Genomic DNA, 20,078 nt, shown 5'->3' with positions numbered 1-20,078 from the left:
TATTATTCTCAGGGTAAGTTAAAAAAAATTAATACACTATATTAATTAATTATTATTATTATTATTATTATTACCTATTTATTAAAAATAATTAATTTATAAAATATTTTAGTTACAATTGTTAAAAGCAATTAAATTATAGAGGAGCTACATTTGCAGCTTTTTTCTATAAATTGAATTATTTTTAACAGTTTTAATAAAATTCGTCGAAATAATTGGAGAAATTAAATTATATTCATGATAAATAAAATTTTTTGAAGGAATTCAATTATTTTCATAAGTAATTACATACGTTAGCTAAATTAAATTATCTTAAAAATAATTTTAATTAATTTTTCTTGAAAAAATACAATTACTTAAAAGAAATTTTGTAAAATTTATAAATATAAAATTTAATAAAGCAGATTAATAATTTCTGTGTATGTGATTTGAATAATATTTAAGTATATGTGTTTTGTGTTTATTCATTAGTGTCCGTATGTATGTGATTCATGTATAAGTGTGAGTATACATGTGTATGTGATTCGTGCATTTATAAATAATAATAAAATTTTTATTACTTATGAAAATAATTTAATATTTCAGTAAAATTTTATTAATATAAAAAATAATAATTATTATTTTGAACATAATTTTAATAAAATTTATTGAAAAAATTTAATTATTTAAAAAAATATATTTGAAATTAAGTAACTCTAATAATTTTATTTTCTATAGGTGAAACAAAGAATTCCAAATACAAATCGCGTTACTTTCATAACAATAAACACTATGAAAATGCAATAAATTTGGCATTTAGTAATATGAATCTGCATCAAAATTCCTTACAACAACATAGTAGTTATCAATTTCGTCAACCACATCGAGAAAATATACAACGTCAACCACAACATCAACCACAACGTCAACCACAACGTCAACCACAACGTCAACCACAACGTCAACCACAACGTCAACCACAACGTCAACCACAACGTCAACCACAACGTCAACCACAACGTCAACCACAACGTCAACCACAACGTCAACCACAACGTCAACCACAACGTCAACCACAACGTCAACCACAACGTCAACTACAACGTCAACCACAACGTCAACATGAACAATTTCCAATGAGAAAAAAAAGTATGTATTATTTTTAGTTTCTATAAATTTCATATTTTAAAATGTTCTTCATTCACTGAAAAATGGGTGGTCTCTCAATTTTGATTGGTAGTATAATTATATTTATTATATTGTAATTATTAAAAATTATTAATTTAATAAATGTAAAATTTGTTTTTACAGATAATTATCGTGGCACAAGAGGAGGATGGAGACAAAGAGAAAAAAAAACTGTAAATAATATGAAGTTAATTTTTTCTGCTCTTTTAAAAGCAGCACAAGAAAAATGAAAAATGAATAAAAAAATTTGATTATAATTTGTTATAAATATAATTTTTTTACCTTTTTTGCATCCTCGTGGAGAAAGCTTTGTTGTCGTTTAATTTAAAAATTTTTTTTCTGTATAGAACTGTGTTATTAATATTCATAAATATTATATGTCATTAAATTTATTACTCTTCATTAGACATAATATAATAATAAAAAGTTTTATAATGAAAAGTAAATCAAATTATATAAATTACATTTTAAGTAATTTTTATTATTTAATTATTAATTGAATAAAATAAAATTTAAAAAAATAATTAAAATTAAATTTTTTGTTTTTAATATAATTATTTAATTTACAATTTCTTATTATAGATTAGACATATAATAAAAAATAATAATAATAATAATAATAATAATAATGAAAATAAAACTTGTCTAATTACTAAAGATACATCATAATAATATTTTATTTACATACAAATAAAATTTTTGTTTAGTTAGTTTACAGGTCTTAAGCTAGGCATAATACTTTCAAGCTTGATTCACTTAGACTTAGTATCCATATTGAATTAATATATTTTTTGTAAGGCACACAAAAAATAAACTTAAATATTTATTTTTGTTTTCATCAATATAAAAGTTCCTAAGATTCTTAAAATTATTGATATTATTCTATAATGAAAAAATTATTTTAATGGTGACCTAAACTGAATTTGAAAAATATTTTGGATAAATTTTTAGTATTATTAAATTTATTTTTATTTCAATTTTTTTATTTAGTTAATCTGTAAATAAAGGCTTTTGTAGAAAAATTAAATCTTAATAAATTCGAAATATAGTTTTATTACAAAATTTTCATTACAATTATTTCTATAAATAAATATGGAAATATTGTTAAACAATGTTTATCCTATATAACATATCGTAAACAAAATGAAAAAAATTTTAAATATATATATATATTAAAGTTGAAAGTAATATTATTATTTCATTTATTCACATATGCTCCTTATATTGTTATACAATTTATTATAAAATTACTTTCTATTTTAACATATATTTATTTTTATTTTATAAAATATAAACAAACATTCAAACAAAATTGAGAGTAATGTAACTTATTTCCTTAAGTTAGATAATGAACTATTTAATTTAAAGTTCTATTTAAATCTGATTTTATATAATATTGATTTTTCTTCAATATTTCACAAAATTTAATTTCCTTTTTCTTCATCCAATTGATTTTTAAAGCTGGAAAAAATTCTTTATTTTAAAAAAGTTTTTAAAAAATTTATGTGAAGATTATTAAAATGTTTTGAGTATATACATAGATTATATGTTTAAAATACATTTTTTTAATTCTATTTCAATTTTAAAATTATTTCAATTAAAATATTTCTAATGATGATAGATTTATATTGATGTATACCTTAAAATTTCTGCATTTTTGAAATCATCGAAAATAATTACAGTGTCGTATAATATTGACAAATATTTAACGTTTTGAAATTCATTTATTTTGGCTCCTTTAACAGTTACAATTGTATTGACAGTATTTTGGAAATCAATTGCCCTGTCTCCCCAGAAGACTAAATCAATCTAAAAATAAAAATTCGTTGACAACTAATTATTAAATATTATTTAGAAATAAATATATAATAGGTAATAAATTTATTATTTTTTAATATTCAGTTATATTTTTTAAAATAAATAAAAAGTTTTACATTTTATATTAACAAAAATTCTTACTTTATCTTTATTTTTATCTTCGATGGTAACATTTCGTTTAGAATAATTATTTCCACCGTTAGAGTTTATCTGAACGTCTTGTACGTTTCTTATTATTCCAAAAGTTTTTAGAAAATACAATATTTTTTAAATTAAAGTAAAATATTTATATACATATATACTCACCAACTCTTTTTTTCGTATTCAGCAATTTTATCTCTTTGATTGTAATAAAATTAAAATTATCAAGCGGAATGTTATTTGCTTCGGATTCTTCAAAAGACTCAACTAAACTGTTTTCGTTCAATTGAATTTCAAATTCATTTGGCAATTTGTTATATTTTTGATTGGCTGTCGTGACGACAACATTTGAAAATGTATATAATTTTCCAATCTGTTAAAAATTAATTAATATTGTAAATGTATGTTATATCGTAAAAAAAAATAAGAGCTATGACATGCTTTCTTTTGTACATAATATATTTAAAATAAATTAAGACAAAAATGAACTAAATTTATTATTTAAAATTATTATATAATGATAAAAAACAAACTTATGTGCATTTGCATGATTATGCCTTCTATTGTTGTAAAATAAAATAATTGTATATTATTATTTTATTGTTCTACACAGTAAAAAGTAAATCTTAATTTAAGATCACTCTTAAATTCAGCACTGTCTGCTATAATGTTAAATCATACAAAAACCATTGCTTAAATTTAGCACTGACTGTCTTAAAAATGTTGAATCTTAATTAAAGCCTTCTTTGCTGCCTTAAAATAAGACTTTCTTTTTACTGTGTATATTATTAATTATTTTTATGTTTTATTGCTTTTGTAAAACTCTCATAATTTAGTCCTTTCATGAGAATAATAATATGTTATATTATATTATATATGTATATAATATTATATATTATATAATATTATATATATATATATTATATTATATATGTTATTATATTATATAATAATATGTTTAACCGATTCTAAAATGTCGTAGAAAAATTTCCCGTGGAATTGCCCATATGAATTTTTGAAAATTTTTTTTTTTTTATAAACAAATTAATTTTTTTACAACTTTTTTCTAAACTCAAAATTTTCGAACTTATAAACTACTGAATATAGGTCTACAATTAAAGGTCAAAATTTGCACAATTAAATAAAAATAAAAAAATACGTATCAGTTTTTTTCGATATAGAATAGAAAAAAAATATTTATTTTTTGGACGATTTTAAGAGGTCGACTTAAAGCTCACGTGGAATTGCCCATATGAAAAAATTTCTCAAAAGAGTGAAAAATTTACATTTTCTTTGTAATAATTACCTATATTATATTAAAATTAAGCAAGATAATATTTTAATAAAATAATATGAATTTAAGTTTTACTTACTGAAATCATGTGTGATTTTTCGATTTTGATTTCTTGAATTATAATAATTGTTTTCATTTCTTCGATTATAATAATAATTTTATTATTATTGGCTCTTGGCGAATCTAGAAAATAATTATAATAATATTATTAAATAAACTATAGTTATATGTACATATGAAAAAATGTCTTAAAAGATTGAATAATTTACATTTTCTTTGTAATAATTACATATATTATCAGGGTTGCCACAAATATTTAATATTATTTTTCCCTGACTTTTCCCTGATTTCCAGACAAAATTCTTACTTTTTCCCTCACCCTAAAAAATATTCTAATTCAATCTAAAAAATATTAGAAACTTAAAAAAATTTTCTGTTGCATTTATTTACAAATTTCATTAATTGTAAAATTGTTCAAAAATATCAATAATTTCTTTTTTAAATAAATATCTAATCATTATTTTTTCGTAGGAATTAAAATTCTTCAAAACATTAAAATTCAAACCTTTTTGAAATTAAACAATTTATAAGAATATTATTACAAATTATATAGAAGGCGATCACTCCGAGTCGCAAGAATTCAATTATTTTTAAAAAGTAGTAAATTTTTTTTAAAAAATTCAATTATTTGAAAAAATTGTAATAAAATTCGTTGCTACTGAATGTAACACTGAATGCAATGTAATTTTTAAGAATAATTACATTTTTTAAGGAATTTGATTAAAATTTTGTATCAAATCAAAAATTAATTAAAATCCTGCGATGAGTTTTTTATTTATAAAAATAATTATAATTTTCCCAAAAATGTTATTAAAATTTTTCTAAAATAATTGAATTTCAGTGAAGAATGTTATTATTTATAAAAATAATTGAATTCTCGAAAAGAAATTTGTTAAATTTTCTTTAAATACATAATTACATTCATGCGACGAATTTTATAAAAATCTTTTTAAATAATCGATATTTTTCGAATTTTGAAGAGAATTTTTTAAAAATTTTAGAACATAATTGAATTTCTGCGTAGAATTTTATTACTTTTCAAAATGATTTAATTCTTCCAACCAATTTTATTCCAGTTTATACAAATAATTGAATTTCAGTGAAGAATTTTATTATATTTCTAAAAATAATTTGAAATTTTGACGAGAATTTTTAAAAAATTTTCAAACATTTGAATTTTGGAGAAGAATTTTATTATTTTTAAAGATATAGATGAAATGACCAGAATTTTAAAAAATTTTTTAATATAATTGAATTTCTGTGAAAAATTTTATTACTTTTAAAAATAATTGAATTTCTGGAATTACTTGTAACTTTTCCAAAATTCAATTTTTTTTAGTATTTGCAACTAAAATTCTTTTATCAATCTAGTATTTATAAAAATGGTTAAAATGATTCATTAAATAATTTATAAATCATAATTTTATGATTATATATTAAAATGGAGCAAAATAATATTTTAATAAAATAATATAAATTTAAGTTTTACTTACTGAAATCATATGTGATTTTTCGATTTTGATTTCTTGAATTATAATAATTGTTTTCATTTCTTCGATTATGAAAATTTTTATTACTATTTACTTTTCGCATATCTAAAACATAATAATAATAAATTAATATTAATAAATTACAGTTGTTTATACATATATATTAATAAAATGAAGCAAAAAAAATTAAGCACTACTTTTTTTAAAATTTTAATGTATTACAATTAAACATGAATTAAATTAAATATTGTAATTAAAAAAATAATTAATAACATAATATATTAAATTAATTAAAACTTATATAAATTAAAAGTATATTAAATAATTGCAGGATTTTTCACTTGATAAAAGGATAATATAATATATAATTATAATTTTCTTGACATATTAAAACTATATTATTAACTTAAAATTTAATTATTATTATTGTTATTAAAAAAAAATTTTTCTGTAAGTCATTATTAATAATAACAAAAGCATTACATTTATAATATTAAGATTATGATTTCTTCATTTTAATCTATAGTTAATCTGTATATTGATAATGAAAACATTATTTTACTTACCATTGTTATTTTGATATTTTTCACTTCGACTTGTTGAATAGAAATACTTACTTCTATACCGTGAATTATTTGAATATTTATTATTAGTATTTAAAAAAGATTTTTTATCTGCAGGATCATCTATTAGAAGAATTTTTATTATTATAAACTCTTTAAAAATTAAAACATTTAAAATTTTAATTTATTGTTAAACATATTTATCTTATCAACGCTTTAAATAGAAAATTATGTTTAAATTACATTTAAATATTAATTATTGTTTTAAAATTAATAATTACCAGCTAATGATATATCTTTAAATTTTTCTGATAACGTAGACATTATTCGACGACTCATCATGAATGATCAATTCAAACGAAGCTATTAAATACATCAAATAATGTAAATACTCAAACACAAATATTATTGGAATAAATGTACTTTTCAAATTTTATAATAATGAATTAAAAATATTTATATATAAGAAGAAATATATAATTATTCATTTTTAATTAAAATTTTTAATAGGTATCTATACTATTCTAATAAAATTTTCCCAAAGAATTCAATTATATAAAAAACATCTACTAAAATTCTACACAAACCTTTAATTATTTTCAATAAATAATAACAAATTTTTCAAGAATTTCATTATTTACAAATAAATTTTTTTATAAATTTGTTATAAATTATTTATAATTTTAATTTAAAATCAATCATTATTAAAATTTTAATTGTAAATTTTACTTGGTAAACTTTTATTTCACTAATTGTTTAGACAGTCACAAAATCTTTTACTTGGCGGGACTTTTTGCATCAAAGATGTTTTTGTTGGGATTTTAAAACTTTTTGCGTCATCTCAACTTTTTAATAAATTAAATAATTAATTGTAAAAATATTGTGGTCTTTGAACAAATTATTTATAATAAAATACAATTAATTTTTAAATAAGAATTTATTTAAGATATGATTCTTTACAGAAATTTTTACATAATTTTTAGTATTTTTATTCTATACACTCTAAAAATAACAGAAAAAAAACTTTTTAAATAAGTTTTTAAATATCTTGATATATATATATATATATAAACCTTCCAATGTTAGCCGCTGTATGATAAAAAAATATTTTATTTAATTCATATACAACGTTGCCCAACTCCCACGACGTGGACGTCTTGGATAGGTACGTGGTTAATTCATTTATGTAATAGAAAAACCTTAGGGAGTTAATGATGATAATTATTGGCGCTGCAATTATTTTAATTTTTGAAAAACAAATTATTGTTTTATTACATATGCGCTGCCATTTTTTAAGCGCAGCCTTAATATTTAATATCCCTTGCTTTAGGCGCTGCTATTATTTATTTAAAATTAATAAATTGTATTATTTTTGTTATTATTATAAACATTTTTTTAAAAAATTATTCTTATATATATTTTTAAGCGCTGCCTTAATGTTCAACAATTCTTGCTTTTAGCGCGGCTATTATTTATGTGAAATAAAAAAAGATATTAATTAATTTTAAATTACTTTATTATTTTAATTAATTTAACACTTCTATGTATACTAAGTTTTTGGTGTATATTTCAATCACATTTTTTGTTTCATTTTTTCTTTCAGTTTTAGAATTTTTATTTAAATAAATTTTCAAATTATGTTTAGCATTCACTCGTGAAACAGCAACGTAAAACTGGCCATGACTAAATACGGGAGATGGTAAATATATTCCAACTTTTTTGAAAGATTGTCCTTGAGATTTGTTTATTGTTAATGCAAATCCAAGTCTAACAGGAAATTGTTTTCTGGTCATATTAAAGGGTATTTCTTCGTTAGATGGTGATAAAGTTATACGAGGTAAAATTACAATTTTGCCTGCACAATGTCCAGTAATAATTTTTCCACAAAGAGAAAATTCATTCATTTTGATAACTTTTAATCTTGTTCCATTGCAGAGACCTCCATCTATATTAATATTTCTTAACAAAATTACTATAGATCCAATTTTCAATGTCAACTTATAAGGTGGAAGTCCATTTGGAGTTAATGAATTTAAAAATTCAGTAGGTAAAACTGAACTTAGACTATTTTCTTCATCCGAAATATCTATGCCCAAATATTCTTTTGATTCTCCGATCATTCGTTGAAGTATGTCATTATTTAATTCAAAAACATCCGTGTTTCTTGGTGCTAATATTACTTTTTCGTGAATACTTTCATCATCACTATTGATCGTGTTACCATATATATCTGTAATAATATCGTCTTTACAAATTAAGTCATTATCAATTCTCACTACTTCATTTTCTCTTTCAAAGTTATTTGAAAATTTTCCATCACCTACTTTTAAAAGCCAATTTTTAAACTTTTTATTCTCATCTGTAATAAGTCGCATATTTTTAGTTAACGATAAATATTCAAATTGCATCCATAATTTGCTAGATTTGACACAATTTTGTATTATTAATGATTTACTACCATGTCTAATTATAGGTAATGTCTGCCTAAAATCACCTGAGGTTATTATTACTTTATTTCCAAATGATTCATTTACTCCAGTCAAATCGCGTAATAATCTATCTATTGCTTCAAATGCATATTTTGATGCCATTGATATTTCATCCCAAATTATTACTTGAACATCTTTTATTTTATTTCCATAATCCGAATTTGGTTTTATATTACATGTAGTTTGTTCTGATATTATTAATGGTAACTTAAATGTATGATGAACTGTTTTTCCATTAATTAATAAAGTAGCTGCTATTCCTGTCCATGCTACTGTTATAACAGTAATGTTATTATCATTGAAATATTCTATTAATGTATTTAATAAATAACTTTTACCGCAACCACCTTGTCCATCGATAAAAAAATATTTCTGTTCGATTTTGCTGTTTACTGAGTCGAGAATTTTATTAAATACTTTTCTTTGACTATTATTTAGAGAATCAATTTTATTAACACAACTATTAGTTATTTTATCATCTTCTTTATTTAATTGAATGTCCAAATTTTTATAATTACAAATATTTGGTAAATTAAAATCAGATAGAGAAATACCATTTGTTATGAGAATATTGTTTATAATTTTTAATGCCCATAATTCGCCTATCTCAGATTTCATCGTAGGTGGATAGAAATTATTTTTATATTTATCATACAATTCACGTATATTAATTGGTGTATGAAACACACATATATATGCAAACAGTTCACATATAGCTTTTGGAAATGTTAATTGACAAGCTTCATTTAAACATTTATCCCATTCCTCATCCACTGAAACTAAATGCTTTGCCTTTGCAGCCTCAAGGAAAGTTGGATATAAAATATTATCTACAGTTCTTATATCTTCAAAAGATGTTGCACCTTTTACATGCAATAATAATAATCTTAAATAGAATTTTTCTATTTCTCGTGGATTTACTAAGTACATTCTACTTATTACTGACTTGTACGTAGATTTTCTGTTGTTCCAAATTTTTTTTGACTTGTCAAACACATATTTTTGTGGGATTTCAGTATACAATAATTTTCTTGCTTCTATGTCTATTTTATTTAATTCAAACCATGCTGTTAATGTAGAATTAATATTTTTATTTTTAAACTCTTCCTCTGAACCCTCCTTAAAATAAATAGTTTGCTCATTTTCTTTATGAATGGCCAACCTGTAAATTACATGTGACATTTCACTTATCGAAAATTCAAATATTCTATACATCGCTTCAGGAGGACACACATACCTTGTATTTATATATTGTTGTATTTCATCATAATTAATTTCAATGTCTGTTACGTTTTCCGAAAAATCATTATTTTCTTGTATTAATACATTTTTATTATCATCATTATTAACTTTTTTCATTTCAATCAAAGCACAATCATGTCCTTTAAAACAATATTTGAATAAATATTTTATTGCAAGAACCGTTGAACACACTTCAACATTTAGATGACAATTGAATTTCAAAAGCAAGTATGGGTTATAAGGTACAACATACCTATTATTAGCAATTTTATTTTTAGAAAACATTATTCTTTTACCATCATTTCTACGTCTATATAAAGGATATCCTGTTGTATTAAAATCAGTATATTCGTTAAATGTTTTAGGAAATTTTTTTGAACATTTACCACTAGATTTATCCATGCAAGGGGAATTCATATTACTTTTACCACATGGTCCATGAATCATAAAACTTTTAACAATATTATATAAACGAGGATTTATGTTTTCATCTGGTATTTCAGCAGAAATAAGTTCATCAACTTGATTTGGCGAATGTACTTTATAGGCATTATCTACAAATAGTAAAAAATGTATATGAGGAGAACCTCTTTTCTGAAATTCTACTACATACGTATAACCAATACATTTACCTAAAACTCCTTTTTTTATTATTTCATTCTTAAATTCTTTAACTTTTTGATTGAACACTCTGACAACTATATCTGGGCGGTTGAAAGGATCTTCACCATCTTGAATATTACTAACAATTTCAGTCCACTTATTGTTACAAGTCATAGTTATAAAAAAATCAGGTTTACCAAATTTTTGAACTAATGACATTGCATCAATAAAATTTTGTTGTAAAGCTCTTGGACTGCCTATGAAACTTGATGGAAGAATAAACATCTTCCCTATTTTATTACTTTTATCGTCAGAATTCTTTTTATGTAAATAGTCTAACAATCCACAATACATTTCAGTTCTTAGAATATGTTGCTGTTTTCTTAAATAATACAATCTTGAACTCTCAACTTTAATCCAGGCGTCAACTACGTATTGTTGAGTTAGTTTTCCTAAATTTAAAAATTGACTAAATTCACTTCTTACATTTAGTTTATATGCATAAAATTGAAGAGCTGTAATATAATTTTTACTACCAGTAGATAACAATTTAGGCCTCCATCCATATCCTCCTAATGGATAAATTAATGGATAAGTCATGGGATCTACATGTTCACTGATAGAAGGAATATGTGTTGGTTCTTCTTTTCTTGAATATATGCAAAAATCTCTCTCTATTGGTGGTTCACCATCATTATCGACAAAAACTATTGCCACTTCATTAGAATTAGGATACTCATATCGTTTATTTTTAATATCTCTTTTAATAATCATCTTAATCTCATCAGGTTCAGTTCCATTTTTTAATGAATTGTTATATACTTCTTTTTCTAATTCATACATCATTTTATATGCATCTGCATAAGGATTATTATCGAAAAGAAATTGACCTAAGTATGACAATATTTCATTATTACATTCAGTATTGTTATTCTTTCGAGTTTGTGTGGCTAATTCATTATCAATGATGTAAAGTTGACCATATTTTCTTGAATCTTCATTTTTCGGATGTAATGAATAAGTATTGTGATAAACTTGTCCACATATGCGTACAATTTGTGGTCCTTTGGTATTTAATTTATCATATGTAGCGCCAAAACTTGCCAACGCTAATGCACTGTTATAACGTCTTATACATTGTTTAAAATTTTTAGATGTCATTGAATTTCCTGTTGCTAAATCTTTAATTTCTGAAGGGTAAGGAGGATCATCACTTAATTTAATCTTTCCTTTGTGACAACAAATATTATAAGTTTTATCTTTTCCTAATTCAAAAGAAAAATGCTTTGCATTACAAAAGTTGCAAATTAAATTCATGTTTCCTAAAAAATTTTCATTATATAAATTTTCATCTATAATTGTATTTGCTATTGCTGCAGTAAAGCTTGATTTTGTTTTTTCATATTGTAATTTTTTTTCCTTGTCTTCCATAATTTTTTCTTCACTTCTGTTTGCAAATTTCTTTCTTCTTTTTTCGTTTTGATTTTTTTCAGACTGCTTTAAAATTTGTTTCTCTTCGTCGTTTAGATTTGATTTATTAATTTTATCTTTGTACTTTTTACTTTCATATTCTAATTTCCTTCTTTTAGAATTTTCTTCTATTTGTGCAGAACTTCTATTTGCATACATTTGTTTTCTTTTTTCATTTTTCACTTTATTTTTAATATTTGAAGATTCCTTGATAAGATATTCTGTATTAAGAACATTTATTTCATTATTTTGTTTATTCTGTACATTCCTTTTTTTACTATTAACTTTTATTTGTTCCTCGCTTCTATTTGCATATCTCTTTCTTCTTTTTTCATTATCTAAATGTTTATTTTTTAATAACAAATCTTGAACATTACTTCGAAGATCAACATCTGTTTTTGTTTGTAATTTCATTAGTTTTACATCTTTTTTTTCTTTTTTAATGTTTTCTATTGTATGAACGAACGTTTTTTCTTGTTCTAAATTACATGACTTTAAATATGGTTGCTTATGATTAGTTAGAGTTAAATCAACAATTGTTGTTTTGTTGATTTGTAATTTTTGTAAATTAGTGTCATCTTTTTTAATATTTTTTAAATAAGATTTTTTTATTTTTTTTAAATTCCTGGGTCTAATTAATGAAAAATTGACTGGTTGAAATAAAAGTATTTGACTGTGTTGTAGATTTTGCGTTGAAGATATGCAATTATTGGAATTACAGTCCATTAATGGAAACATACTTAAAGTAAAAGTATTAAAAATGTGTAATAAATGGTCTCTCATTTCTCGTCTTGAAAATTTTAGTGTGCAAGGACATAAATTATTAACTATTGAGATCGCAAACGCAATCGAATATATTCCACAATCAAAAGAATTAATTTGATGTTGTACATTTTCAAAAACAATTTTTAAATTTTCTGTGTTAGGAAATAATTTATTCAAATAAATTTTATGATCATTATGTAATGAAAACTCATTAGTACTATTGTAAATATGAATAATATTTTCACTATAATAAATACATATCCAGTGACCCTCATCATCATCATCATCATCATTACCAGAAAATAATATTTGTAAATAATCTTTATCTAATTGAACTGGATGTATATTTTCTGGTATTTGGAGAAACAAAGGCGACTGCATACAAAAATTAGTTTGAGATTGTAATATGTTGTTGAACTCTGTTATATGATTGTCATTCAACATACTATTTTTTTCTTTATAGTCACCCTTCCCTATTATAATAAGTTTTTCTTCTTGTGTTAAACCCATTTTCTTACCTGCAAAGATATGACAAAAAAATATTTTTAAATATAAAAATATATTAAATAAAGAGCAAATAGTATGACATAAATTATTAGCTACATTAGGGTCAAAATTTCTAAAATGGATTATTTAAAAAAAATTTCTTGTTTTAATTTTAAATTATGTTTTTATTCCTTATAGAGTAAAGCAAAGATGTTAAAAATTGTAGAACAAATAAAGTGTTTCAGAAATAACATGTAATTTGAATCTATTGTTTTATAATAAATTATATTTTTACTTTAAAACTACTTTAACCCGTTGACTGTCGCTGACGCATATATGCGCAAAACTAAACTGGCCAAAAATTGTTCATGACGCATATGTGCGCAACTTAAAAAAAGTGATTAAAAACTTCTTAAATGTTTCTAAAACCGATTACTCGGGGGTTTTCGAGGTCGCTGATTACGAATATGACATTCGTTTTCCAAAATTCAAAATGGCGGATCCAATATGGCGGACAACAAAATAAAAAATTGATCAGATTGACTTGAAACGTAGTCCTCGGGGGTTTTTGGAGTCGCTGATTACGAATCTGACATCAGTTTTTCGAAATTCAAAATAGCGGATCCAAGATGGCGGAAATTTTTTCAAAATTCGTCGAATTTGCTTGAAACTTGTTACTCGGGGGTTTTAAGGGTCGCTGATTACGAATCTAACATTAGTTTTCCAAATTCAAAATGCCGGATCCAATATAGCGGACAACGAAATTAAAAATTAATTATAATGGCTTGAAACTGAATACTCGGGGGTTTTTAGGGTCGCTGATTACGAACCTATAATTATTTTTTCAGGGTATTTATCGAAATTTGATTTCATCAAAAATTATCATACTGATGTCAGATTAACCAGTTTCAAACAAATTCAATAAATTTAAAAAAAATTTCCGCCATATTGAACCAGATATTTTGAATTTTGAAAAACTGATGTCAGATTCGTAATCCGCGACCTCAGAAACCTTAAGGTATCAAGTTTCATAAAAATCCATTAAAAATTTTTTCAACACACTTTTGGCCCAAACAGTGGAAATCTCGTTGACAGCCAAGGGGTTAAAATAATTATTATACAAGAAAATATTAAGCTATTAGTATATAAGTGATTCTCCGCGTAGTGCACGATTTGGTTAATGAAATTTAAAAAAAAAATTTTATCGTTATGATTATTCACTGAAAAAAAAATATTCTTGTTTTGAGAGGAAAATTCCTCTTGCAAAAATCCTCTTAAATCTAGAATATTACTCTTAATCGAAGAATATTTTCCTCTTTTTTTAAGAGGAATATTGTTAAGTGGAGAATAATTCTCTTAAAATAAGAAAATTATTTTTGAGCCATATACAAAAGAAAAATATGCATTAAAATAAGAGGAATCCGCTTAAAACAAGAATATTTTTTTTTGGTTCATATATTTTATTGAAGATAAATGCTTTAGAAAGAAAAATCCATAGCTGGCTGGAAAAATTATTTATAATTTTTGTTGTAAACAAGTGTAGTAATTAACTAATTCACTGCTTGGACACATTCTGTCAAAAAAAAATTTTGCGGTAATTTAAACAATATTATAGCGTAAATCTCATTTAAAAATTATTATTTTGGCAATTTATGGAAATATATGTGAAATTTAAATTATTATTAAAAATTTGGATTTTGGTAATTTATGGAAATTTTCGCGGTAATTTATGGAAATTTATAAGGTAATTTATGGCAATTTGTAAGGTAATTTAAAAAAATTTTGTCGGTAATTTTCAAAAATATGCAAAGTAGAAATCACAATTGAAAATTTTTATTTCGGTAATTTATGGACATTTATTTAAGTAATTTATGGTAAACTTTCCTGAACTATATGATTATAACATGGAAAAAACCAAGTTCTGCGCTACGCGGAGAATCACCCATATATTATATTGAAGAACGTAAATAATCATAAAATGAACAACTTGTTGTGTTTGTGATATTTTCGAATAATTTTCTAATTAAAAAGATTATTAAATAAATGTAGGTACCTAATAGATTTTTTTTGAGTATTTAATCTTTTTAAAGTGATTCTGAATATACTTTAAAGTAAGAAAAAAGGCAACATTTATTAATAATAAATAATAATAAATAATCAATGTATGGATTTTGAAAAATTTTAATTTTTTCAAAAAATTTCAAAAAACGTGCACAATGCAGCACACGTAAAACTTGCACGTCAAAATTAAAAATTTATTTTATATATTAAATTCAAGAAGACCACTCTACTAATACAAAAATTAAATAATATAGTTAGTAAAGTATTATTCTTAACTTAAATTACCAAAATATAATGGAACATATAATTTACTGCATTCATTAATATTTGATCAGGTCACCAAAAAAAACTATTACCTAAATAATTCGTCAATATTAAAAAACAATATAAATAAAAAAAATAATTCATCAAACATTGTAAAATATTAAAATTATGCACATATTCAATAAATTATCTATATTTGTATTTAAATAATTAAATTCTTTTAAAATTTTCTTTTAAAAATTGATATAAAGATTAATTTCAGTTGAAGTTTTTGATAATAATTAAATTTTTGAATAATTATTAATACACAGAGAGAGAATATATGAAGGTCTACATAAAATAAGGGGACGAACGAGAGACTTGGAAGGGATACTATCAGTCGGGTAGCAGACTGATTTTATTTATGATAAACTGATTTTAATGATAACTGATTTTATTTTATTTATTTTTTATTTTATTTTATTTTATTTTATGTAGTCCTTCATAAATTAAATTTCGTAAAAGTATTTTAGAAATTGAAGAAAAAGTGCAACAAAGCGAAATGTTGATATAGAAAATACTAAACTTTAAAAAAAATTTTGTGAAATTTATTAAAGTTATATTAGAATTTAATTAATATTCTTGATATTTGATATAATTATACTAAATTTCGCATAAATTTTTTTAAAGTTTAGTATTTTTTATATCAAAATTTCGCTTTGTCGCACTTTTTCCCCAATTTGAAAATATTTTTACAAAATTTAATATATATTTTCTCTCCGTGTAATTACAATTGAAGCCTTGGATCCAATAACTTGCCCGACGCTCGAAGACACGCACTAATACCAGTCGAGTAGCAGTGAATGACCCAGAGAACACAGGAAATGAAAAGTGTTGTTTTAACCTAAATTCGGGTTAAAATAACACGCAACAAATTCAGGTTAAAACAACACTTTTTATTTCCTGTGAAGCTCACTGCTCACTGACTGCCAGTTGCGCGTTTCTCCGAGCGTCGGGCGAGTTATTAGATCCAAGGCCTCAGTTTTTAAAAATAATTTAATTTTGTAAAGATTTAAAATTTAAAACTTTAAAACTTTTAACCTTCCATACTTTAAATTAAAAATTTTATATATCTAAATTTTTTCAAAAACTTAATTGAAATTTTTGAATATTGTTTCAATTTTGCTGCCTCCTTATGAACAAGTTTTACGTTTGTGACGATTTTCAATTTTCCAAAAGAAGATTATATGGACACATTTTTGTCTAGAATACCTGTATATTAAATTATGAGCAAATGTGAAAAGTGAAGGAAGTGAAAAATTATTGTTTGTGGCAATTATTTGATTATAAAATCAAATTTTTATTTTGTTCATAATAATAATTTCTATAGTAGGTGGTCACTTTTTCTAAAAAATATTTTCTAATATTTTTTTTCTAAAAAAAGCGATTTGTAATATAATCTACTTTCTAAAAAAAGTTTTTCTAAAAAGTTATGATTTTTAATATTTATTTTCTTGAAATTTGTAAAATTAAATAATTTCGATAAAAGTTAGAAAATTGGTTAAAAATTGAGATTAGGAAATAGAGACTATTTTGCATATTTCCTACCTCTCAATCACAAATCTGATCACTAAATTATGAGTTTCTTTTTGAAGAAGAAGAAAAAAATTTCTATTTCTTATTTAATTCTTTAAACATAATTCTGTTCTTCTTTGAAAAAAAATAATAATTTTCACCATTTTTATAACAAAATTTCCATAATCAATATGTGACGTTCCACGAGAAAAGGGACCTTATGACAAGAGTAAATAAGGTCCCTTTTCTCGTGGAACGTCACATATAATTATAAAATATTTTTTTATACAATTTTAAATATCTTTAGAAAGAAAAATCTTTATAATATCTCTTTTTTAAATACAATTTTTAACTACATTGTTTAAACATTTTGTTAAAAAATTTGCATAATTTTTATTTTTGTACAATCTTTTAACGAAATATCAAATATATTTTAATAAATTAAAGAATTTTCATAAATTTTATTTTTTAATCATATATCTATTGATCGTTATTCCAAAAGTTGAATATTGTTAGAAACAAAAATTTGAAAATGAAACCTTTATTACAAGAAGAAACTTTAAGAATAATATAACCTTTATTAGAAGAAAGAATATTAGAAAATCACTTTTATTAGAAAAAAGTTTTTTAGACATTCACCTTTATTAGAAAAAAAATTGTAGAAAATAAAAAATTAGAAAATACATTTTGGAAAAACTGTATCCCAACCATTTTTATAATTATTATCGAAAATTATAATTTTACAATTTAATGAAATAAAGAATGTTTAGTAAATTCTAGATATTAGTGTATTATTATACTTAACCATAAAAAAATTAAACTAAATTACACTTACTTTTTAACGTGAATATGTAAATTGGTTTAGTTAAAAATGTAATTATTATATATTTTAATTTCTTTCACTTTATGATTTATAATTAAAAAAAATAGTAATACACTATTACTTTAAAAATAAAAATACAATTTTAGTGGACAAAATTAAATATATATATTCAGTGTCAACTACAAAATTGCTACTGACTAATGAACTATGAATGATTTGTTTTCTTTCAAAACAAAATATATCTACTAATACAAAAATTAAATAATATAGTTAGAAAAATATTAATCTTAACTTAAATTACCAAAATATAATACAACATATAATTTACTACATTTATTGATATTTGATCAGGACAACAAAACAACTATTATAAATAATTATTCAATATTAAAAAGCAATATAAATAAAAAAAAATAATTCAGCAAACATTGTAAAATATTAGAATTATGCATTAAAGATTAATTTCAGTTGAAGATTTTGATAATAATTGAATTTTTTAGATATTACTAATAATTACAATTTTGAAAAATAATTTAATTTTGTAAAGATTTAAAATTAAAAACATTTATAAAACATTTTTTTATAAAATTTTAAATATCTTTAGAAATAAAAATCCATATAATTTCTGTTTGTTAAATACAATTTTTAACTACATTGTTTAAAAATTTGCATAATTTCTATTTTTGTAAAAATTTTTAACAAAATCTCAAATATATTTTAAAGAATTACAGAATTTTCATAAATTTAATTTTTGAAAATTTAATCTTTATTAGAAAAAGAAACTTTTAGAATAATATGACCTTTATTAGAAGAAAGAAAATTAGAAAATTACTTTCATTAGAAAAAATTTTTTTAGAGATTCACCTTTATTAGAAAAAATTTTAGAAAATACGTTTTAGAAAAACTATATCCTAACTATTTTTTATAATTATTATAGATAATTATAATTTTACAATTTAATGAAATAAAGAGTGTCCAGTAAATTCTGGATAGTAGTATATTATTATACTTTACCATAAAAAAATTAAACTAAATTACACTTACTTTTTGATGTGAATGTGTAGATTGGTTTAGTTAAAAATATAATATAATTATAATATATTTTAATTTCTTTCACTTTATGATTTGCAATTTAAAATAAGTAGTAATAAACTATTAGTTTTAAAAATAAAAATACAATTTTAGTAGACAAAATTAAATATATATATATATTCAGTTTTAGTTACAAAATTGCTACTGACTAAGAAACTATGTTTCTTGATTTGTTTTCTTTGAAAACATAATACATATATCTACTAATACGAAAATCAAATTATATAAATAATAATTAAGTATTATTCTTAATTTAAATTACTAAAATATATTAGAACATATAATTTACTACATTCATTAACATTTTATCAGGTCAACAAAAAAACTATTACTTAAATAATTCGTCAATATTAAAAAGCTATATAAATAAAAAAAAATAATTTGTCTAACATTGTAAAATATTAACGAATTATTTATGTAATGAGCAACCTCAAAAACCTTAAAGTAACGACCCAATGGGAAATTAACCATTGACGCAATAATAGTCCAATATTGGGAGCCAGCAGTACCAATGATGGTGCAATAATAGCAACCAATATTGGGCCACTATTGCCAGAGTCTTCGGATGATCACGACTTTGCCAAGCATTGGCAGCCAATATTGGATCACTATTGGCTGCCCAGACAAATTCTGGACTTTCCAAACCTTGAATATTCATTGGCAACAAAGATTAGACAAATATTAATGACCAATTAA

The 20,078-nt window shown here is 22.3% G+C and overlaps 1 protein-coding gene across 2 annotated transcripts in view; it reads left to right on the top strand.

Annotated features, from left to right (window-relative positions):
* Positions 1–20,078, top strand: part of LOC122509726 — a 261,290-nt gene that overhangs the window by 173,075 nt on the left and 68,137 nt on the right. The window lies entirely within an intron of this gene.

The sequence above is a fragment of the Leptopilina heterotoma genome, unplaced genomic scaffold (assembly GCF_015476425.1).
Source record: "Leptopilina heterotoma isolate Lh14 unplaced genomic scaffold, ASM1547642v1 Lhet_62, whole genome shotgun sequence".
Classification (NCBI taxonomy): Eukaryota; Metazoa; Arthropoda; class Insecta; order Hymenoptera; family Figitidae; genus Leptopilina; species Leptopilina heterotoma.
The sequence above is the reverse complement of the archived record's forward strand: the minus strand, read 5'-3'. Positions and strand labels throughout refer to the sequence as shown.